The sequence below is a fragment of the Canis aureus genome, chromosome 5, assembly GCF_053574225.1.
Source record: "Canis aureus isolate CA01 chromosome 5, VMU_Caureus_v.1.0, whole genome shotgun sequence".
Taxonomy (NCBI): Eukaryota; Metazoa; Chordata; class Mammalia; order Carnivora; family Canidae; genus Canis; species Canis aureus.
The window spans coordinates 36,764,359-36,788,639 of record NC_135615.1 but is presented as its reverse complement, the minus strand read 5'-3'; the positions used below and the strand labels follow the sequence as shown (position 1 = coordinate 36,788,639).

The 24,281-nt window shown below is 40.5% G+C and overlaps 1 protein-coding gene and 1 non-coding gene across 11 annotated transcripts in view; both read right to left on the bottom strand.

Moving 5' to 3' along the window:
- Nucleotides 1-24,281, bottom strand: part of LOC144313986 (protocadherin alpha-C2) — a 187,483-nt gene that overhangs the window by 70,218 nt on the left and 92,984 nt on the right. The window lies entirely within an intron of this gene.
- On the bottom strand, nt 872-975 carry LOC144315075 (U6 spliceosomal RNA). The gene has a single exon (XR_013380873.1). It is a non-coding gene; the product is annotated as a U6 spliceosomal RNA (small nuclear RNA).

Here is a 24,281-nt window from a genome sequence, read left to right as displayed (position 1 = left end):
GGGAACCATTGTAATATTTTCCATAATTAAAAAAGAAAATTAAATTTTAAAAAGCAAGTCCGATTTTAAAAAGTTTTTATTTAAATTCCAGTTAGTTAACATACAGTGGAATATTAGTTTCAGGACTATATTTGAAAGCAACTTAAAATAAATGAACCTAACTCTGTATGTACTTGGCAGCTTAACACAGAGATGAACTATTCCAAGATATTTTTTAAAGATTTTATTTATTTATTCATGAAAGACACAGAGAGAGAGAGGCAGAGACACCCAGGCAGAGGGAGAAGCAGGCTCCATGCAGGGAGCCTGATGCGGGACTCCAGGACTACGCCCTGAGCCAAAGGCAGATGCCCAACCGCCCAGCCACCCAGGCATCCCTCCAAGATATTTTAAAGCACAGTAATTTGCACATTCCTAGTGGGATATATGCTACAAGTGAAAATAATGACAAAAATATTAAACTGATACGATAATCATATTTTTAAAAATATTCTATTTAAATTCAATTTGCCGGGATCCCTGGGTGGCGCAGCAGTTTGGCGCCTGCCTTTGGCCCAGGGCGCGATCCTGGAGACCCCGGATCGAGTCCCACGTCGGGCTCCCGGTGCATGGAGCCTGCTTCTCCCTCTGCCTGTGTCTCTGCCTCTCTCTCTCTCTTTCTCTCTCTCTCTCTGTGTGACTATCATAAATTAAAAAAAATTTTTTTAATTCAATTTGCCAACATATAGTGTAACACCCAGTGCTCATCTCAACATATGCCCTCCTTAATGCCCATCACCCATTTACCCCATCCCCCACCCACCTTCCCTTCTGCAGCCCTTTGTTTCCCAGTTAGGAGTCTCTCGTGGTTTGTCTTCCTCTTTAATTTTTTAAAAATATGGAACACTTCACGAATTTGCCAATCATTCTTGCGCATGCGCCATGCTAATCTCTGTATCATTCCAATTTTAGTTTATGTGCTGTCGAAGTGAGCACGATACCATAATCATATTGTTGATGTAGTGCTGGTATTGTTTTCTAAGTCTGTTGCTTGAGTAGCATGCGGTAACAAATGAGTAATTACACTAGTATAAATGAAAACTGGGATTTTTGTTGTGGGGAAAAAGGAGATGTATACAATACTGAGTGAAATTAACCAGACATAAAAACATAATTATACTATATGATTCTATTTTTATGATGTTAGAACTCATGATAATGGTTATATTTCGGACGAGAGTAACCATAGATGGGTGGGGTAGGGGTGGGTTGCTGGTAATTCTCTACTTCCTCACTTCTGTGGTTGTTACATGATTTGGTTGGCTTTGGATTATTCATGAAGCTGTATACTTACGATATATGAACTTTTATGTATGTTACACTTCAATTAAAAAAATTTAAAGTAAGATTTGTGTGAAGCAGCTAATACTATGCTTAGTGGAAATTTATAGGTTTTTAAAAACTTTATTTGTTTGTTGTCTTGAGAAAGAGAGAGAGAGGAAGAGCACAGGGAGAGGGAGAGACTCTCTACCAGGCTCCATGTATTGAGTTCAGGTCCAACTCAGGGCTTGAGATCATGACCTGAGCTGAAACCAAGAGTCAGTTGCTTAACTAACTGAGCTACCCAAGCACCTCAGAAATTTATTGCTTCAAATCTATATATTAGAAACAATAAAACCTGAAAATCGGTAAGCTAAATAAAGCAGGTAGAAAACAAATGGAAAATGAATATGGGGAAAGGAAAATAAAGTTAAGAGGAGAAATTAATAAAATAGAAAGCAAATATACAAGAAATAGAATTCTAAAAGCCAAAACAATTAGTTCTTGGGAAGGCTAATATAACTAATAAACTACCTCCCAATCTAGTCAGGAAAAATGGTGACAATAACTAGTATCAGGATTTAAAAGGGGAATATCACTACAGATCCTACAGATGTTAAAAAGATCACAAGAGGATATTATAAAAAAAACCTTCTACCAAAAAAGTTTATATGAAATTAACATATTTTTGGAAAAGACAATGTATAAAACAAGAAGAATAAAACTATAAATAACTCTTTACCAATAAAGAAATTTAATTTTCATGCCTTAAACTTCTCCACAAAGAAAACTAAGGCACAGAGAACATCACTGATGAATTCCACTAATTTAAGAAAGAAATATCACCAATCTTAATAAACATGTCCCAAGAATAGACAAGAGAAGGAAAAGAAACCCTTTGAATTTAATAGCGACAGCATAACTTTACACCAAACTTATAAGAAAGGAAAATGACAAGCCTATCTGGAGTGTTAAGTATAAATGCAAAAAAAAACACTACAAAGATGTCTTAACTAGTTGTTTTTATTTTGTATGAACATCATTTTTAGACTAAATAAAACAGCTGTAATCTTAGCTTAAAGTTCTAAAGAATAAGCATAATGTGCAAGAATTCAGAGAACATTTTTGAGGCTATGTCATTACAGTTTTCCTATGAAAACAGTATATATGTAGATGGCTACCAGATGGTTCTAGAACAGCCAAGAATTTAGGATGAGACAGAAAAGTTTTTTCTCTTTCTCTGCAGCGCAGGATAGAGAATATGTGATTGCATATTCATTCTTAGATTCAAAGACAAGTTCCAGATGAATATATAATGACCTCCTGTGTTTATAGCTTGAGGAGGAAATTGTTATCCAAATTCTTTTCTTTCTCATAAATGCAGTATAAAAGAGACACGTAATTTATTTATATCCTGAATCATTTTTATCTTATCAATTAAAACTGGGAACAAAGTGAGTAGCAACCTTTATGATTTAGTTTTTGTTTTTAAGAATCATCTTTGGGGATCCCTGGGTGGCTCAGCGGTGTAGCCACTACCTTCTGCCCAGGGCGTGATCCTGGAGACCCAGGATCGAGTCCCACATTGGGCTCCCTGCATGGAGCTTGCTGTCCCTCTGCCTGTGTCTCTCTCATGAACGAAAAAAAAAAAAATCTTTACTGAGCATCCCTGGGTGGCTCAGTGGTTTAGCTCCTGCCTTCAGCCCAGGGCGTGATCCTGGAGCCCCAGGTTCGAGTCCCACATCGGGCTCCCTGCATGGAGCCTGCTTCTCCCTCTGCATCTCTGTCTCTGTCTCTCTCTCAGGAATAAATAAATAAAATCTCTTAAAAAAAAGAATGTAAAAAAAAAATCATCTTTACTGGGATACCTGGGTGGCTCAGCGGTTTAGTGCCTGCCTTCCGCCCAGCGCATGATCCTGGGAGCCCGGGATGGAGTCCCTCAGTCCTCATGAATGGAGCCTGCTTCTCCCTCTGCCTATGTCTTTGCCTCTCTCTCTGTGTGTCTCTCATGAATAAATAAATAAAATCTTTTTTTAAAAATCATCTTTACTAACAAACTCCTTATTTCCCATAATACTTCAGTCAGAACCCTAGGCTATGGTCCACATTCACTTGACATTTTTCAAAATGTTAATTATTTCTGATATTCATATTATATCCATTTGAGCAATGTAAAAGCATCTTTGCAATTTAATCTACCTTCACCCCAACCCAGCAAAATGCATTTAGTTTCTGGAATATTACTGTTTCCCTCTAAATGTAAATATTGAAGGCAACAAACACCAACAGATCATTAACATTATCAGACATGCTGTTAAAATTTTCCCATTCATGCATTTCCCAGGCATTGCTTTTTCCTTCTGTCTACTTGTTATTAAGCTCTTTTTTCCTTCCCTTTTACTAGTTTGAGGTTTCTCTATTATACAACGAATTCTATTGTATGCCTACATAGGTTTTTTTTTTATCTGAATGTATTTCATATGCTCAGCAAGCTTCCTTTTTTTAAAAAAATATTTTATTTATTTATTCATGAAAGACACAGGTAGAGAGAGAGGCAGAGACACAGGCAGAGGGAGAAGCAGGCTCCATGCAGGGAGCCAGACGTGGGACTTGATCCCCAGTTTCCAGGATCACACCCTGGGCTGAAGGCAGCACTAAACTGCTGAGCCACCCGGGCTGCCCTCAGCAAGCTTCCTTAGTTACAGCACTCTAACGATTTTCAAAATGCAGTTATGAGTTTCAAAGTCAAAATAGATAATTAACCAATGGGAAAGTCTACTAATGGCATATATTTAAACAAAAACACCTAGAATGTAAAAAAAAAAAAAGTTCTATCACTGTTAACGAATGTCACTTCAAAGGGAAACATTCTACATCCTAAGTATCCTGGCAATGGGGAAACTGCTTCAACTCCAGTTGAACGATACAATAATATAACATTGATGTGTCCAAACTAAAATTTTCATGCCTAAGTCAGTGGTTCACTGTTGTGCATTTTTGTCACATTATTATACTTATTATCCAAAAAATTTGCCAGTATAATTAATTTTAAATGGTAAGCAGAGATTTAGATTTCATAGACAACATCTTGGATACCAATCTAAACAAAATTAAATTTCTCATCACAAATCTTAGAAAAAATTAACATGAGACACATGTTATCTACTTGTTGCTCAGTACATCAATTTTGTTTATATCTGTAAAATATTATCAACAGGAGATATACAAATAAAAATGTTTTCTGAATTACCTAAATGATAGATTTTAGTATTGTAAAATACTAGTAGTCTTGTAAAATATGTTTGTTTGTTTAAGTAGGCTCCATGTTGGGCTTGAACTCACAACCCTGAGATCAAGACCTCAGTGGAGATCAAGAGTCAAACACTTAACCAACTGAGCCACCCAGGTGCCCCAGTTTGTAAAATACATTAATACTTACACTGTAAGCTAAAACAGGACAGAAGGGCTTAGTATTTAGAGTACAATGCTAAGTGAAATACGTCAGTCAGAGAAAGACAGATAACATACGATTTTGCCCACATACAGAATTTAAGAAACAAAACAAATGAGCAAAGGATGGGGGGCGGGGAGGAAAGAGAAACAAACCAAGATTGGACTTTCAACTACAGAGAACTGATGGTTATCAGAGAGGAGATGGGTGAGAGGGATGGGTGAAATAGGTGATGAGGATTAAGGAATGCACTTGTCATGATGAGCACTGGGTAATGTATGGAATTGTTAAATCACTATATTGTACTTCTGTAACTAATACATTACTATATGCTAACTACACTGGAATTGAATTTTTAGCTTAATTTTTAAAAGAAGAACTTAGTATTTGAATGAAATATAAACACATAAACATCAACACGATTCTGTATGACTCAGACAGAGTTAAGATTGTTCAGAAATTGCACTCTTCAAAGGATTTTTGTTTTATAAAATTCAAGCAATAAATATTTTATTTCTAGAATTCTGTTGTTGTGTTTAAGGCATTCAGTGAACACTATGACAAGCATTCTTTTCTAAAGAATCAAGTTTGGATCACTATGCAATTGGAGAGGAAGAGGAAAACAATAAAACACTTGGGTGAATTACAAACACTCCATCTATGTAGAAGTTATTTTATCCATGCTCTTATACATCATACTTTTCTTAAATGTAAGGAAATATCCAGTCCACAAAAATTACTAGCAGACAATGGACTACCTAAAAAATGAAATTTTAACATTGATGGAAAAAGATTGCTCAAGTGGACAAATGGGATGGCACAAATGGATGTATGAACAGTATATCTTTGCTACTGTCACTTATTTAAGCTTAAAAATTTGGTGGCAGGGAGTATTTTCTTTGTTATTAGCTATATTTATCCATATATATATATATGTATATAGATATATATATTTTTAAAGTAGGCTCCATGCCCAACATGGATCCCAAGGTGGGGCTTGAACTCACAACCCTGAGATTAAGACCTGAACTGAGATCAAGAGTTGGATGTTTAACTGACTGAGCCACCCAGGTACCCCTACATTTTTCCTTTTAAATAATTTTTCAACTTCCAGATCCAATTCCTTTCAAGTCTACTCAAAAGGTGTTTTTCAAACAATATCCGACTCCCAAACTTCAGACATTACTGGTATTCTCATCTCTCTTTGTTATAGAAAGCAATGAAATAGAATAAATAAATTATGAATTTTTTGGTAGGAAGAGAGTATATACATTAAGTGTTTTGATACCTGAAATATTAACACTATAAAGCACCAATTTTCTCCCTTAAAATTAAATGCACTCTTTTGTGTCCACTTCAACTTTCATGATGCAAAGACACGCATCCCTGATAATCACTTTGTCATCAATGGAAACTGCCATCATATTTAGCGCCAGAACACAGCATTGAGGTTGTTCAAGCACGCTCTAGGACCAGAAAATCCCACTTCGTGTTGTTTCATTATTAGACATGAGGAAGAAAATAACCATTGAAATAATATATTTGAAAATGATCTTTAAAGTGTTAAAGATATATACATATAAAGTGGGTAAATGAGTTAAATCTTTTCTCTTGATGTTGAACTCTTCCCTCTATGGTACCACACCATTCATACACTGCCAAATGTATTTAGTATTTCATTCAGCAAACATTTACTAATTGTATCTTATATACTGGATTCTATTATGTTATCTGAGAATATTAAATATGCAAAATTACAATGCATGTAAGTCATTTTATTTGCAGTTAACATCATTATTTGAAGGAGAATAACTTATAACTCGCTTTTCTCCTATTACCTGGAATAGTAAAACAAGGTATCTTCCATTCTCTTCCCTAATCTCTGCATACCTCCTTCCCTTGCATCCATGATCTCTATGAGAAGTCAGAAGTCTTCTTCTAGAGATCAAAACTGCCAAAGATAGCAAAACTGCTAAAGACTGTCATCATTTGATTTAAAAAGTTTCTGAAATGCAGAGGGCCGCTATGGATACATTTAAGTATTTGAATAACTTAATTTCTATTAGATGCATTACTCTCAGATATGGTATTTACATATTTTAAAGTATACTGCCCTCTAAAATAATAAGAAAATTAAATCCAACTTGAATGGGCTTTGAATGGCAAATTTACCTTGAATATATTAATATTTCTGATGTAATAATTTTCCTCTTTCAAGTACTAACACATGGAATTGTTGAATCATTACATTGTACACCTGAACTAAATATAACACCATATGTTAACTGGAAGTAAACTTAAAAAAACAATGGTTCATCTTTCTTCTTTGTGAAATATATCAATAAAAACACAACATTAAAGGTTGTCAAGCAAGTCCTATACCCAATGGTTTTATCTTCTTTCTATCAATACAAATCGGTGTTCTAAGACAAGCTTGTAATTTCCATATACTTACAAATAATGTGTGGAGCTATTCTGTTTTAGAGTGTCATTCTCACAAAAGACTACCTCTCCAAAATGGCATTTATTTAACGTATGACCTAGAAAATATGTTTCATTTTTATCAAATTGTGTATCACTCAAGATTAAATTCAAATGCCATCTCTACCACAACACCTCTGATTCCCTCCCTCCTTTCCCAGATGTTCTCTCACAGTCTCTCTTTCCCTTCTCTCCACTGCAATTTATTTTTACATTTTTTAGGTTATAATCGTTAAACTGTGTATTGTAATGGTTTGGACAAATGTCCTATCTTCCGTGATATTTGGCGTATGTTATGCAAAGAGTATTGCGTATTTTTTACTCCTACTTTGGTATCAGAATGCTTTACACATATCTGTGACTCAAAATATTTTTTGAATGAAGAGATTTATGCTTTAAATAATTCCTTAAACAAATTCCTAAAAGGTCATTTATTACCTGTACCAAAAACTGGTGCCTTACTTCCAATTTTGGACCATTATACTATATTACTTTTATTGTTCTTTAATGGGTTTGAGTTTCTCAAAAACAAACTATAAACTCCTTGAAGTCAAGAATAGTCTTTTACAGTGTGGTACTGGCACAAAAACAGACACATAGATCAATGGAACAGAATAGAGAACCCAGAAGTGGACCCTGAACTTTATGGTCAACTAATATTCGATAAAGGAGGAAAGACTATCCATTGGAAGAAAGACAGTCTCTTCAATAAATGGTGCTGGGAAAATTGGACATCCACATGCAGAAGAATGAAACTAGACCACTCTCTTTCACCATACACAAAGATAAACTCAAAATGGATGAAAGATCTAAATGTGAGACAAGATTCCATCAAAATCCTAGAGGAGTACACAGGCAACACCCTTTTTGAACTCGGCCATAGTAACTTCTTGCAAGATACATCCACGAAGGCAAAAGAAACAAAAGCAAAAATGAACTATTGGGACTTCATCAAGATAAGAAGCTTTTGCACAGCAAAGGATACAGTCAACAAAACTAAAAGACAACCTACAGAATTGGAGAAGATATTTGCAAATGACGTATCAGATAAAGGGCTACTGTCCAAGATCCATAAAGAACTTATTAAACTCAACACCAAAGAAACAAACAATCCAATCATGAAATGGGCAAAAGACATAAAGAGAAATCTCACAGAGGAAGACATAGACATGGCCAATATGCACATGAGAAAATGCTCTGCATCACTTGCCATCAGGGAAATACAAATCAAAACCACAATGAGATACCACCTCACACCAGTGAGAATGGGGAAAATTAACAAGGCAGGAAACCACAAATGTTGGAGAGGATGTGGAGAAAAGGGAACCCTCTTACACTGTTGGTGGGAATGTGAACTGGTGTAGCCACTCTGGAAAACTGTACGGAGGTTCCTCAAAGAGTTAAAAATAGACCTGCCCTACGACCCAGCAATTGCACTGTTGGGGATTTACCCCAAAGGTACAGAGGCAATGAAACGCCGGGACACCTGCACCCTGATGTTTCTAGCAGCAATGTCCACAATAGCCAAACTGTGGAAGGAGCCTCGGTGTCCATCGAAAGATGAATGGATAAAGATGTGGTTTATGTATACAATGGAATATTACTCAGCCATTAGAAATGACAAATACCCACCATTTGCTTCAATGTGGATGGAACTGGAGGGTATTATACGGAGTGAAGTAAGTCAATCAGAGAAGGACAAACATTATATGTTCTCATTCATTTGGGGAATATAAATAATAGTGAAAGGGAATAGAAGGGAAGGGAGAAGAAATGTGTGGGAAATATCAGAAAGGGAGACAGAACATAAAGACTCCTAACTCTGGGAAACGAACTAGGGGTGGTGGAAGGGGAGGAGGGCAGGGGGTGGGGGTGAATGGGTTACGGGCACTGAGGGGGGCACTTGACGGGATGAGCACTGGGTGTTATTCTGTATGTTGGTAAATTGAACACCAATAAAAAATAAATTTATTAAAAAAAGAATAGTCTTTTAATATTTATATACTTCCAGGATTCTTAGCACAGTGTCCTTAGCAGGAGTGTCCAATTCTCAAGCAGAGCAGGACTAACTCCATTTTGTGCTGCACCCACCACCTCCTGTATGACCCCCACATGACCTGCTTATTGCTTAAGGCGCTGCCCCGCCCTAGTCAAGCCGTTGGGCACACCCTAATCGGAAATCGGCTCATAACAATGTAACCCTGCCTTGTGCCCGCCAAAATTGCACGCCAATTCTGACCAAAGTAATAGGCCAGCTCAAATGGATACTATAGGGTAAGATGTAATTCAATTGGCCACCTGCGTGTGGACCGACATGACTGTGCAACTTTCTGCGTATCCCATTGGCCACTGGCCCCTATAAAGCTGCTACGCCTCTTAGTCTTGGGGTCCAAGTCCCTGCTCCGCTGTGTCGGGTATACTTGGACCCAAGCTCAAGCTTGTAAATAAACCCTCGTGCGCTTGAAAAAAAAAAAAAAGGAGTGTCCAATTCAAAGGATTTTTTTTTAAAGTATTTTATTTTATTTTATTTTTCAAAGGATTAAATGTTGAAAGACTCACCTAAGAAGCACTTCAGAACATAGCTAGCAGTCGTCTCCTGGCCAAGGGAATCAAATCCCCAAAAATGTGCTTAACCTGGCATTGACATTTATGGTATCCCCTTTCCTATTCCGAATGTGAATGCAGGATACTGGCAAAGTCAGTCCTACCTCAGCAGCCAGATTTCTCAGGTCAGCAGCACTGTATTCCCCACACAATAGCAAACTGTTATAGTCAGAACCAAGTCCTAGAGATGCCTGATAGAGATAGGTCTGAGAGAGTCTCTCAACTGTAGTGCCATCTATTGTCACTGATGTCATACAAGGATTCGAAGCCATCTTCCTCCCATACCTCAGTCCCTCTGGAGAGTGACAGCAGCTTTGAGAACCACAAACTGGGCTCTAATTCACCTTGATACACACAAAGAAAAGCAAGCACCCCGGAAATAAAAAGGAAATACAGGCCAGGGCAATTACTAAATACAGGTTCTGGGTAGAAAGGTGGCCTTCTGTTTCCCAGGTATCTTCAAAGTCTGGAAGGACCTGAGGTGCACAGTTGCTCAATAGTATACCCAATGTGATGGAAGAGGAAAGTGGTGGGTCTCCATGGTCCCTAACTACTACCACCACTCTCTGTTTCATTCCATCAGTGGGAAGAATTAAGCGGGCGGTATGGAGCTCTCCCATACTAGAGGAAACTCTGAAAAGGCTAGAGTCAGAAGCCTGAGAAATATGGTAGGAAAGCCAAGCATTAGAACCGCTGTCTGCATCCTCTGCTACCACTTTTGTGACCAAGTGTCCAGTTCTGGCAGAGCAGGGCACAATTTCCACAGGAATAGAGCCATTTCTGGGCAAGAGAAACAAGAGGACTGGAGCATTGTCATTCCTATCTACCACAAACAACTTCACAGTCACTGTTGTACTTCTGGGAAGAATGCCACCATCCTGGGCTTCCATTTGGAAGTGAAACCCCTTGAGCTGCTCAAAGTCAAAGGGAGTTCTGGCAGTGATAACCCCGCTGGATGGTTCTACTGCCATCAAGCTAGAGGCTGTCTGCCTTTCAGAGATAACATCCAACAGCTCATAGAAGACAAGGCCATTCTTCTCCAGGTCAGGATCTTGGGCAAACAGTCAGCCTAGACAGGTCCCAGGACCATTGTTTTCAGCCACAAAAAGTTCCTGTTGTGGTTGAGCAAAGCTTGGTGAATTGTCATTCACATTAGCAACAAACACAGTTAGTGTCCTGTGGGTGCTCAATGGGGGTGAGCCACTATCTGACTCAGTGATCAGGACCTGGTATTCGCTGACCTGCTTCCGGTCCAGGGGCCCCTCAGTCGGCAAGCTGTAGTAGTTATCAAAGGAAGCCTTCAGCTTAAAAGGGCCTCCACTGGACATGCTACAAATGACCTTATCATTGGGACCAAGATCCTCACCCCTTAGACTGCAAAGAGTGATGGCTGTGCCGGGGACAGCATCCTCAGAAACTGAACTGGAGAGACTCAAGAGATTGACCTCAGGGGCATGATCATTCACATGTCACTTCCACCAACAGTTTGACTGTACTAGCTAAAGCGAAGGTGCCTTTATCCTTCGCCTCAATGTATGCCTCCAACAAGGTTTCAGGTGAACCTAGTGAAGCAGCTACCCGCACCTCCCCGTTTCTAGGGTGCATATGAAAGTGGTGCCGCAGTCTTGCTTGCGTGCTACTGCTTAAGGAGTACCGGATTTCTCCTTTGGAGCCTTCATCGGTCTGAGGCCTGAACCTGTAATAACACAGTCCCGGGGGGTGCAGTCTCTGGTACCGTGGCGCGGTATACTGTGCGCTTAAATACCGGCGCATTGTCGTTTGTTTCCACCACTACGATGGTAATTGTGCGTCTCCGGAGCGCGCGGGCTGCCCACCGTCCTCAGCGGAGAGCACCAGCTGGTGGGTGGCGCGCTGCTCCCGATCCAGCGCTTTCTCTAATACCAACTCCGGGTATTCACTGCCGTCGACCCGCGATCCCATCACCAGGTGAAAGCGCTGGCTGGGGCTCAGACTATAGCTTAGGACCCCGTTGCTTCCCTCGTCAGCATCTTGGGCATTAGGGAGGGTAAAGCAGGCTCCGGACATCAGGAACTCGGGGATGTGCAGCTGCACGTCGCCGGCAGGGAAAAGAGGCGACTTGCCATTGTCCACGACGTGAACTCGCATCGTGTGTAGCTCCAGCGGGTCCTCGAGCACCAGCTCATAGGTCAAGACGCAGACAGCTTTGGTCCCGCACAGCCGCACAGCCGTTCGCAGTCCGCGGGCTCTAGGACTACCAAGCTACCGCTGGCCAGATCCACCCCGAAGTAGGGCTCGCGGTGGCTGGAAAGGAAGCGAAAGTTCCTCCCGGTCAGAGCGGCCGCTGACAGCTTCAAGTCCGCGGAAACATTGCCCACGGCTACGCCCCGCTCAGTCTCCTCCAACGCTGAGTATTCCAGCCGTCTGGCGTCAGAACCGCAGGACACCCACAGACCGAGAACCGCCACCCTCCAGCCCACCATGCTCCCTCTCGGCGTCCTCGCTCCCCCAGGACCAGGCTCCGGACTCCCGGAGAGCGCGAACCGTACGAGAGCGAGAGCCAGCCGCCCGCCACAGCGAGCTACAGGTGCACCGACCGCCGACCTGCCTCCCGAATATACTGGGATCGCCCGGCCCGGCTGGCTGGAAGCTACGCTCGCCCGACTGGAGGTTTGGCAGCCGTCTGGGAAAGCCAAGCTGGCCGGTGCGGAGGGGCGCAGCGCCGCCTAGGGGTGCAGAGACGAGGTAAACCGCTCGGGCTAGGGAGGCACCGTCTCCATTCCCCGCGGGCCGGCGCGGGGCGGGGCAGGGAAGACGCCCCCAGAAACCAACGCATCTTCCGTCGAACCGCGTTTCTAAGAGCGACGCCCTCAGACGGCCCGGTCTTCACTTCCACAGCCTCTGCCTGAAGATTGCTCATAACCGGGGCTGAGCCTGGCTGGGCTTCCCCCTCGCCACTGTTGGGCAGCGCAACCTCTAGTTCCGGGGGCTCGGACCCACAGAACCCTACAGAGCCCGCGGAGAGGGCGCAACTCCCAGAGAAACCGCGGGGCGGAGGCGGAGAGAGGCGGACTCGGGCCGAGGAATGACCATGCCTTCGAAGCTTAAGGAAACGGGAGCCCCCAATCTAAGGGCTGAGGCGCATTGCAGCTGGATTGCCAGCCTCTCCGGGGCGGGTTAAAGTCTCTCTCCTTTACCTTCTTATATATACCAGGATCTAAGATTTCAATGGAGGGGACCAGCGAGGGGCAAATTGGGGTGTAGGGTCCTCCTGAAACTTCCCCGGGACCCTGGCTTTTCGAGGCACCCAGGTGGGCGAGCGCAAGGCTAACTGTGGGTCAGCAGTTTCCCCTTACCCCAGGAAGGCCCTATGGGGGGAGTGCCTCGCAAGGGGCCCTTGCCTGGATGAGAGAGGTTAGGAACCAGTCAATACAACACCTGAAACTCAGACTGACACTCATCCCCAACAGGAGGTGCGAAGTGGAGTGGGAAGAAAGTAACTGAGATTCTCTCCAGAGTGTAACCAGGAAAACTGTTCTGTAAATTTACTCTCTAAATATTTAGAAAGTAGCATAGGGTAGGAACTGGCTAGGAACTGGCTACATGTTCTCCGACTTCGTTTTGAGGCCGGTCTCCTGAAGGGAAATCGGTATATTGATCAGTTCTATGAAAAATAGCGCCGATCTACAAGAAACATCTCCAAATTTCGCCTTGCACCCTACAACCTGCGGCTTTCCGGAGAGGCGAGCCGAAAAAAGATTGCCTTTCAATGACTATTAAACACTAAATTCCTTAAACTTCTTTTAGTACAATTGCAGAGTCTAAAGCCCCGGAACCAAAATTTGACAAAAGCTGAATACAGGTCAAGAATTGAAGCTTTCAGGGCAATATATTTTCTGGTCAGAAAACTGCCTCGAAGTGTTGATAATTATTGAAGCTGAATGCTGGCTACATGGGAGCTAATTACGCAAGTCTCTTAACTTTACTGTATGTTTGAATATTGTTATGATACTTTTTAAAACTGCTGATTAAAATGGGGGTAGAGGGAAACAAGCTGTTCCAGCATTCTGGTTTTAAGACTGAAAATGGGATTGGTGAATTCATTATGTCAGTAAGAACCAATCACCTCCTTGGGGACAGTACAAACCCAACCCCTTATCTCTCCCAGGGAAGCAGGGCAAGCAGCAACATAAGGCAATTTAAGTAATAAAGGTCCTTGACTAATCTGTCTTTCTGAGTTAAGGAACCAAGAATCAGTGACACCAAGTCTTGGAAAAAATTAAAGCAAAAACATGTTAGCCCAGTGATGTGTTAGGTAGAGTCATAAGTATAGCCATCACTGGGATTCCTCATTATGATGTGAAATAACCCATAAAAATTAAATTTATTCACAAAATTTCAAACCAAAACTAATTATCTACTTCAGTGACACAGATTAGGATTTGCATTTCCTCATTCATTTTTTTTTTAATTTTTATTTATTTATGATAGTCACAGAGAGAGAGAGAGAGAGAGAGGCAGAGACACAGGCAGAGGGAGAAGCAGGCTCCATGCAGCGGGAGCCCGACGTGGGATTCGATCCCGGGTCTCCAGGATCGCGCCCCGGGCCAAAGGCAGGCGCCAAACCGCTGCGCCACGCCAGCTAAGCTAACGGGTTTGGGGTGAAAGTTTATACTTTTCACTTTTCCCTTAGTAGCATATGCATCTGGAGAGACGCACTCAACTTTTGGAAGGCTGCTGATTTTAAGACCTGCGATCAAGTTTCCAGATATACTGGGTTTAGAATTTCTGAGCTCTGTCTAGGAGGAAGTATGTGTGGGTACGAATTAGTAAATTGGGAAAAGGAAAAACTCATACTGAGAATCAACGAGGAAATCTTGACAAAAACCCATCCCCCTTCACATACCTCTCAGACTTCTGGCTTTCCCCCCTTTTCCCATTTCTGTCTAAACTGCCACTGATGGGACGCTTGGGTGGCTGAGTGGTTGAGCATCTGCCTTCGGCTCAGGTACTGATCCTGGGGTCCTGGGATGAGTCCTGCATCAGGTTCCCAGCAGAGAGCCTGCTTCTCCCTCTGCCTGTGTCTCTGCCTCTCTTTCTCTGTGTCTCTCATGAATAAATGAATAAAATCTTTTAAAAATAAAATTAAAAAATAAACTGCCACTGATGATTATTTTTAAAGGGTTTAATTTCTGTCAAGCATAAGTGAATAGCACTCACCTAATAGGATTTGTCCCACCATCTGCCTCCCTATCTTTAGGCATAACTGGGATTTGTGGGAAAATAATATTTAGGAGATATTTGGGATATTTAGATATCTCAAAGATGAGTTTTTCCTTTTGTATAAGTAGGTGAACATTAAATCATAAATCAACAAAACTTCTCATTAGCAGAACCTAATATTTTATTTTGTCATTTTATGCCATTTTCCATAATTTCCCCTAATTCAGGTATTTTCGAGCTTAAATTAGGCACAAGTACAACTTTAAGTGGACTCAATACAAAAACAGTCTTGTTTTCTGCAGGGGTTCTATTGCCAAAACTATTATTATAAAGCTCTCCCAACCAAACCTAGCCTTAAATTATAAATTCCCAAGATTTCTAGCAAATACATAAGCTCCTACCAAAGATCTCACAGCCAAATAAGAAAATAGTAAATCTGACACATACTACAGAGTTTGTCAACAAAAGTGATGAAGAATAGAAGGAGAGAAACAGTCACCTTTAGCCCAGAAGGCTGACCACTGGCCTGCATAGTTTTAATAAGGGTCAAATACATCCTTAAAGGGTCTCATGACTGCCTGTGCATCTTACTGATAGTTTATATTGAACTGAAAGTACCAGAGAAATCCTACAGAAGTAGTTTTATGAGTAGAAATTTGAAGAAACATTTATGATCTAATACTCCCTGCATGTCCTCTCCCCCTTGAGCACTAAGTATATAGCCACCAGCTTCATACAACAAAAAAACGTAGCTCTTTCTGCCCATGGGTCCTGTCCCTGTCCCGTGCTACTTAAATAAATTACTAAGTTGTTACTAAGTTGCACGTTACATTACATCTCAGGAATTTCTTTTTTTTAAGATGTATTTATTTATTCATTTATGATAGACACACACACATACACAGAGAGAGAGAGAGAGAGGCAGAGACACAGGCAGAGGGAGAAGCAGGCTCCATGCCAGGAGCCCGATGCAGGACTCGATCCTGGGACTCGATCCTGGGACCCCAGGATCGCACCCTGGGCCAAAGGCAGGCGTTAAACCGCTGAGCCACCCAGGGATCCCCATCTCAGGAATTTCTTGGCCACTCTGCTCAACTACCCATAACAAAAGGATATTGCATTTAAGACAAAATTAAGATTATATTTTATTTTATTAAATATTTTATTTATTTATTCATGAGAGACACAGAGAGAGGTAGAGACACAGCAGAAAGAGAAGCAGGCTCCCCATGAGGAACCCCATATGGGACTCGATCCCAGGATTCCAGGATCACGCCCTAAGTTGAAGTCAGATGCTCAACCACTGAGCCACCCAGGACTCCCTAAAATTAAGATTTTAAACCAGATTTTCTTAGTGCTTAAGATTATTCCTTGGGAATATATTATGTACTTAAACTGACTTAAAAGACAGGACATCAACATCACATTAAGCAAATTTTCATCCTGTAAAAGTTGATGTAGTGTCCAAATCAAGTCCCCCCAATCCCAAATCAAGTCTAGTAGAGTAGGAGTTCTTTGAGGGTAGAGGCCTCTATCCTCAAATTTTGTTTTCTTAAGTATCTAGCTAGGCTCTAAAGCACTCTCAATATACAACATCCTCTGCCACTTTTTTCTTGCATCCATTACCAATAACATATTACTACAGAATTTCTTTCTCAAAATTCTAATCCTAAGGAACTAGTTTTTCTCCATAACATAATACTATATAAAGAATCTTGAATCTTTCTTCATGAATTTTCACTGACTCTATATTGTTTACTTACTACTTTTTATAATTATGTACCAATTTTTTAAAAATTACTTTTTTCTAAAAATCTTTTTCTATTTCATCTTCAAAGTGTAGCCCTCAGAACTTAAAGTCATACTCCAGGTTGATCACATCTGGTGCAAAAGAGGAGCTCTGGCCCTTTTGATGCAGGCTGGCTGGGCTCAGGGACCCAGAAGGGATCCCAAAAGACCAGCAAAGAGGTTCTTGGCTTCACACAGGCTAGAAATCAAACACAAGCCATGGGGAAGTGAGAACAGAATTTATTGAAGATTTGTGGAGAGATCAGATACAGACAGTGTGTCTGGGAGACTCAGAATGAAAAGGGAGCTTGGGGTTTAGGGTTTTGATTGAAGATGGTGGTCTGGTATAGGTGTCCCTTCAGGCATTCAGGAACTGGTCAAACAAGGACAAGTGCTTAAGTGTCCTTGGTAAGTCACTTATGCTCTGGGAGCAAGGGTCTTAGTGTTATGTTAAGGTGCCTGGAGTCAGTGATCTTGGAAAATGTTCATTACAACCTTGATCAGTCATTCCTTAGACGTTATCTGTTATGCTGAAAGACCCCCCAAAATCATTAGCTCCTTGACCTTTATAAGGAAGACATACATTAAGGCACAAATAAGGTGGGGTATAGGTCCTAGCAAGAATAGAAGCAGGAAAAGGAACAAAAAAGGGCAATTCTTTCATGCAGTCTCTTCAGTTTCTCTGTCTAGATCTAATCTTATACATGCCTTAATGTATGTTCTCCTGGTAACAGTCAAGGAGTTAATGATTTCTTCAGATTCTTCCAGCACAACAGATAACATCTAAGGAATGACCAATCGAGGTTGTCATGAATGTTTTCCAAGACCAGAGCCTCAGTGACTTATGGAGGATGTCTAAGAACTCATCCTTGTTTTGACCAATTCCTGGATGCCTGGGGGACACATATACCAGACCATGGTCTTCAATTAAAACCCTAAACCCCAAGCAAAGGTGAAACACTCTCCTTTCTTTTCTGAGTCTCCCAGACTATCTGTATCTGCTCTCTATATAAATCTTCAATAAACTCTGCTCTTATTTCCTCCAGGCTCATGTTTGATTTCCATCCTGTATGAAGTCAAGGACCCTCTTGTCTGGTCCTGTGGGACCCTCCTCTGGATCCTTGGACCCAGCCAGCCTGAATCACTTTCATTATAAATACTACACACCAAGGAACAGAGTCTAAAATTGCATCGAACTCTTTTTTTTTTTTTAGAGATTTTATTTATCCATTCATGAGAGACAGAGAGAGAGAGAGAGAAAGAGAGAGAGAGAGGCAGAGACACAGGCAGAGGGAGAAGCAGGTTCCATGCAAGGAGCCCGATCCGGGACTCGATTCCGGGTCTCCAGGATCACACCCCGGGCTGCAGGCGGCGTCAAACCGCTGTGCCACCAGGGCTGCCCGCATCTAACTCTTGAACACCCACATCACATACTTTTTTCATGATGGACTGAAAACTAAAATTCATTTTTTTTCTAGATGCTCTTAAGCCACAGATCCAAAAGTCCTAGACTTTTACACTTTTTCTTTTTACTCAAACTTGCTGAATATCATTGGGTTAAAGGCTAGTTCAATCACATATTTTACCTATGTGCAAATTTTGTATTACTACATATTTGGTAAGCAGTCACACTAGATCTTCGTCTGAACTACAGATGAAAGTTTTCATCAGGTGTAGCTGAAATAAAGGCCTACAACCATTACCAACCAACGCTCCTGACGTCAGCTTAACCTGAAATAAAAATCTGACAGTCTCTTTCTCTCTGTCTCTCTCATGAGTAAATAAATAAAACCTTTAAAAAAATCTGACAGTCTGTTAACATTCTTTAAAAAGGACTCTACACAAATCTCACATTATAGTTTCAAAACATGCTAAACAAAATATTACTAGATCATTATAATAGATGCTTAAAAGAAATTTGATAAAAATTTGACAGCTGTCACAAAACAATGACTATTTTCATTTTAAACAGTAAAACACCAGAATCAGGGGGATCCCTGGGTGGCTCAGCGGTTTAGCACCTGCCTTTGGCCCAGGGCGCGATCCTGGAGTCCCGGGATCGAGTCCTACATCGGGCTCCCGGCATGGAGCCTGCTTCTCCCTCTGCCTGTGTCTCTGCCTCTCTCTCTCTCTCTCTCTATCATGAATAAATAAATAAAATATTAAAACAAAAACAAAAACAAAAACAAAACACACCAGAATCATTTCCACGAAAAATCATGAGCATAATAAGACACTTCATGTCATAGTTATTATTCAGTATTAACTTGGGTATTCTAGACAACACAAGATAAAGAAATGTGTGTGTGTGTGTGTGTGTGTGTGTGTGTGTGTGTTAGAAAGGAGGATAACATATATTGTTAGGTGATAGGTTTATAGGTAATATAATTTTCCACTCCTAATATCCCAATTTACGAAGAAATAATTTGAACTAGGGACACCTGGGTGGCTCAGTGGTTGAGCGTCTGCCTTGGGCTCAGGGCGTGATTCTAGGGTCCTGGAATCAAGTCTCACATCAGGCTCTCCACAGGGAGCTTGCTTCTCCCTCTATGTCTCTCTCTCTCTCTCTCTCTGTCTTTCATAAATAAATAAATAAAATCTAAATAATAATATTTTGAACTAAAAAGAGTTCAGTAACATGATTAGCTTTCATCTTTGATGAAACTCTGTAAAAACATTTGAACTTCAACCATTATATATATGAAGAGAAGTTACCAAGTGCCATGAAAATTGAACCAAGATGTGAGAACATGTAAGAGTGAATTCCTGCCACTGGAGACTTGGAAAGAGCTGGTGGACTGGAGTTTTCCAGAGTGGTACTTCATATTGAGATGCAAAACAAATGATCCCCTTGTTTGGAACTACAGGGAAGCAAAATATGCCACCCCAAAATGTCTCTTTGGCTAGTGTATTATTTTGGACTGGTTATTTTTTTCCAAGTTTTTCTAAATTCCAGTTAGCATACAGTACAATATTAATTTCAGGTATAGAATTCAGTGGTTCAAAGTTATATACGACAACCAGCACTCATCACAGGCTGGTTATTTTTTAAATATTTTATTTATTTATTTCTTGGAAAGAGAGGGAAAGAGTACACGCGCACACAAGCAGGCTAGGTGGCAGGCAGCGGGAGACGGAGAAGCAGGCTCCTGGGTGAGCAGAGAGCCTGATGTGGGGCTCAATCCCAGGCCTCTGGGATCATGACCTGAGCCAAAGACAGATGTTTAACCGACTGAGACACCCAGGTGCTCCACAGGCTGTTTTTTTTGTTTTTTTTTTTAAGAAACGGAAGTTTTTCATTTCTGTCTCTCCTCTAACTGCCTAAAATAATTTAGAGGACCTGCTCTGGGAAGGGACCTATCACCATAGATAACTGCAGCATAATATGAACTAGACATGGAAGAACCTAGCAAGGCCTGTTTGATCAAAGTCCTCCCTATGTCATTTTTTTCTTGGACACATTTGTTTACCAAACATTTACTCTTTCCATTCTTCCTATGAATTGCCTTCTTCAGCTTTGAAGCCTTAGGCCCTATCCTTGTTGTCTCTTTAGTTCAGAAAGTCATATACGTACTTCATTTTGCCTAACTTTGGAATCTTTCATGTTTATGGGGATTCCCAGTAGGTATGTAATTAAATTTTATTTTCTCCTGTTAATCTGGATCATGTTAATTTAATTCTTAGAACAGCCAAAACAACTTTGAAGGATAGAGAAAAAATTTTCCTTCCCAGATCGGAACAAAAAGATCTAGGCACATAAGTTGAATCAGGTAGGATTCTCCTATAATCGTCTTTGTCAGCACAAAATATAAGAGAAAGCAAGACTAAATGTGACAGACAGCAGAGGCAGTCTTATTTCAAGAGTGAACCTAAGGATGTATGTAGCACAGTGAAGAGAAAATTCTGGATAACAAATTGCTCTGCAGTTGCCAATTCTCATCAGTTGGAGATATGTAAAGGCTAAGATACACACAAATCATTCTACCAAACAGTAATAAGAAAACATTCATGTCAATCCAGAGAAGTGCTAGCCCATCCATTTACATTCTTCACCTGCAGACAGCTAATCTTGAAGGAACTCCTTTTAAAAAATGAATGGGAAATATCAGAGAGGGTGACAGAACATAAGAGACTCCTAACTCTGGGACACAAACAAGGGTAGTGGAAGGGGAGGTCAGTGGGGACTGGGGTGACTGGGTGATGGGTACTGAAGGGGACACTTAACAGGACAAGCACTGAGTGCTATACTATATGTTGGCAAATTGAACTCCAATAAAAAAACATACAAAAAATTTTAAAATGAGCAATAATTAAAAATAAGTCAAAATAGGACTTCCATAAATACTATAAGAAATATTAGAGGGATCCCTGGGTGGCGCAGCGGTTTGGCGCCTGCCTTTGGCCCAGGGCGCGATCCTCGAGACCCGGGATCAAATCCCACGTCGGGCTCCCGGTGCATGGAGCCTGCTTCTCCCTCTGCCTGTGTCTCTGCCTCTCTCTCTCTCTCTCTCTCTCTCTGTGAGACTATCATAAAAAATTAAAAAAAAAAAGAAATATTAGAAAATAAACATGTACATCTATCTCACTGCCAGAGCCACAAGGGGATCTTTCTTGGATGTTCACTGTGAGAACTTGGTGACATTCCTTACTACATCCCTAGGTTTACTCTTGTGCAGAATTATTGGACTAGAGGTTAAAATAACAAGATCCAACTATATGTCATCTAGAGAAGGCACCTTTAGATTCAAAGATAAGTTGAAAGTAAAAGATGGAAAAACATATATTATGAAAATAGCATGAGCACTGGGTGTTATACTACATGTTGGCAAATCGAATTTAAATAAAAAACATAAAAAAGTAAAAAGAAAATAGTAACCACAAGAGAGCTGCAGTGGCTATACTAATATCAGACAAAAATATTGTGAGGAGGGGATCCCTGGGTGGCTCAGCGATTTGGCACCTGCCTCCTGGAGTCCTGGGATCCAGTCCCGCGTCGGGCTCCCGGCACGGAGCCTGCTTCTCCCTCTGCCTGTGTCTCTGCCTCTCTCCCTCTCTCTCTCTCTCTGTGTGTGTGTATGTGTCTATCATAAATAAATAAATAAATAAATAAATAAATAAATAAATCTTTAAAAAAATATTGCGAGGAAAAAAGAGGGATATTTCATAATAACAAAAGAGTTGATTAGGAAATTATAACAATTATAAACGTATAGACAGTTAACAACAGAGCCCCAAACACATAAAACAAAAGCTAATAAATGAAAGGAGAAACAGACAATTCAATTCTAATAGCTGGAGATTTTAATACTTTACTTCCAGCAATGGATAACAAGTAGGTAGATAATCAGTAATGAAATGGAAGGCTTTTAAAAAACACTGTGAACTAGCTAGACCTAAAAGACATCTACAGAATACTCAACCAATTATAGCACAATATATATTTTTCTCAAGTATGCATAGAACATTCTCCATAACAGGCACATACTAAGTGTCAAGCAGATAACTATGCACCAGTTATCAACACCAAGAGAGGACTCTAATACTGCTGCCCATTGCATCTTGGTGTCAGAGTTGCCAAGAAAAACACGATATAGTCAGGCAGGATGGAGCAGCATTGTACTTACATAGAGAAAAGACAGAGCAAGATCAGCTTCAGTATTGAGCATCAGTACTCCATGGCCATGGGTTTCTCCTAGGCTGTTGCAGAGCAATACGCCTATGTGCACCCATCTTGTGCCACATTAGAAAGGCCTTTTCCCCTCTTCTCAGAGAACAGATAAAGCAGTGGGGTTGGCCAGGTGCCACTTGATTCACATGCTCCAACTGGAGACAAAAGAGTTTCAGTGAGCCTGAAACAAGGAAAGATATTCTCACACAAGATGATAAGCCTAGCACAGGCTGGTAGACTCCATTTCTTGGTAAGGAAGTGTCCCAACCCCAAGGCCCATTCTTACGTGACTGAGTGAAAGTTGAAAGACTGCACATGAGAGTGCCCTTCTCAACACTGTGCCATAAAAAAAAAGCTTCAATAAATCTAAAAGGACTGATATCAAAAAAAATTTTTTTTAATTTAAAAAAAAGGACTGATATCATACAACATTTGTTCTCTGACCATAATGGAGTGAAATTAGAAATCAATAACAAAATAAAGTTTGGGGAATTGACAAATATGTGCAAATTAAATCACCTATGCCAAAATAATCAATGGGTCAAAGAAGAACAAGGAAAATTAGGAAATACTCTTAGATGAATGAAAATAAAGACACAATATATGAAAACTTATGGAATGCAACTAAAGCAGTGCTCAGAGGAAAATGTATAGTTGTGATGTTGACACTGAAAAGGAAGAAATGCCTCAAATCAATAACCTCACCTGCTAGTTTAAGACACCCGAAAAATAAAAGCAAACCAAATCTAAAGCAAACAGGAGGGAAATGATTAGGATTAAAGCATAAATAGATAAAGAAAAGAAAAATAGGAGAAAAGGATGACAAAGCCACAAGCTGGTTCTTTGAAAAGACCAACATAATCGACAAACCTTTACCTAGACTAACCAAAAAGCAAGAAAATGAAAATTACTAAAACCAGAAATGAAAGGAGACATTACTACAGTCCTTAAAGAAATAAAAGATAAGAGAATACTATAAACAACTGTATGCCAGTAAATGAGTAACTTAGATGAAACAAATTCCTAGAATACACAAATACTGAGTTTTAAAAAAGTAGAAAATCTAAATGGACCTATGAAAAGTAAAAAGATTGCATTAGTAACATCAGAACTACACAGAAAACAAAAACAGGACCAAAAGGCATCATGAATGAATTCTACCAAACATTTTAGTAAGCATTAATAGCAGTTCTTTTTTTAAAAGATTTTATTTATTTATTCATGAGAAACACACAGAGAGAGAGGCAGAGACACAGGCAGAGGGAGAAGCAGGCTCCATGCAGGGACCCTGACGTGGGACTCGACCCTGGGTCCCCAGGATCAGGCCCTGGGCTGAAGGCAGCGCTAAACCGCTGAGCCACCTGGGCTGCCTTAATAGCAGTTCTTTACAAATTCTTCCAAAGAACAGAAGAAGAGCAAAGGGCACCGGGGTGGCTCAGCTGGTTAAGCATCTGACTCTTGATTTCAGCTCAGGACATGATCCAGGGGTCCTGAGATGGAGCCCCACATCCATGCTTAGCATAAAGTCTGCTTGTCCTTTTCCTTCTGCTCATCCTCTCCTCTGCTTTCTTATAAATAAATAAATAAACTCTTTTTTAAGAAGAGGAGCAAATACTTCCTGGTTCATTCTGAGGGTAATATTGCACTGATATCCAAAACCAAAGACATCACCAGAAAAGAACACTACAGACCACTACCTTGTATGACTATAAACACAAAAACACTCAATATACTAGAAAACTAAATTCAGCAATACATATAAAGGAATTATACACTATTACCAAGTAA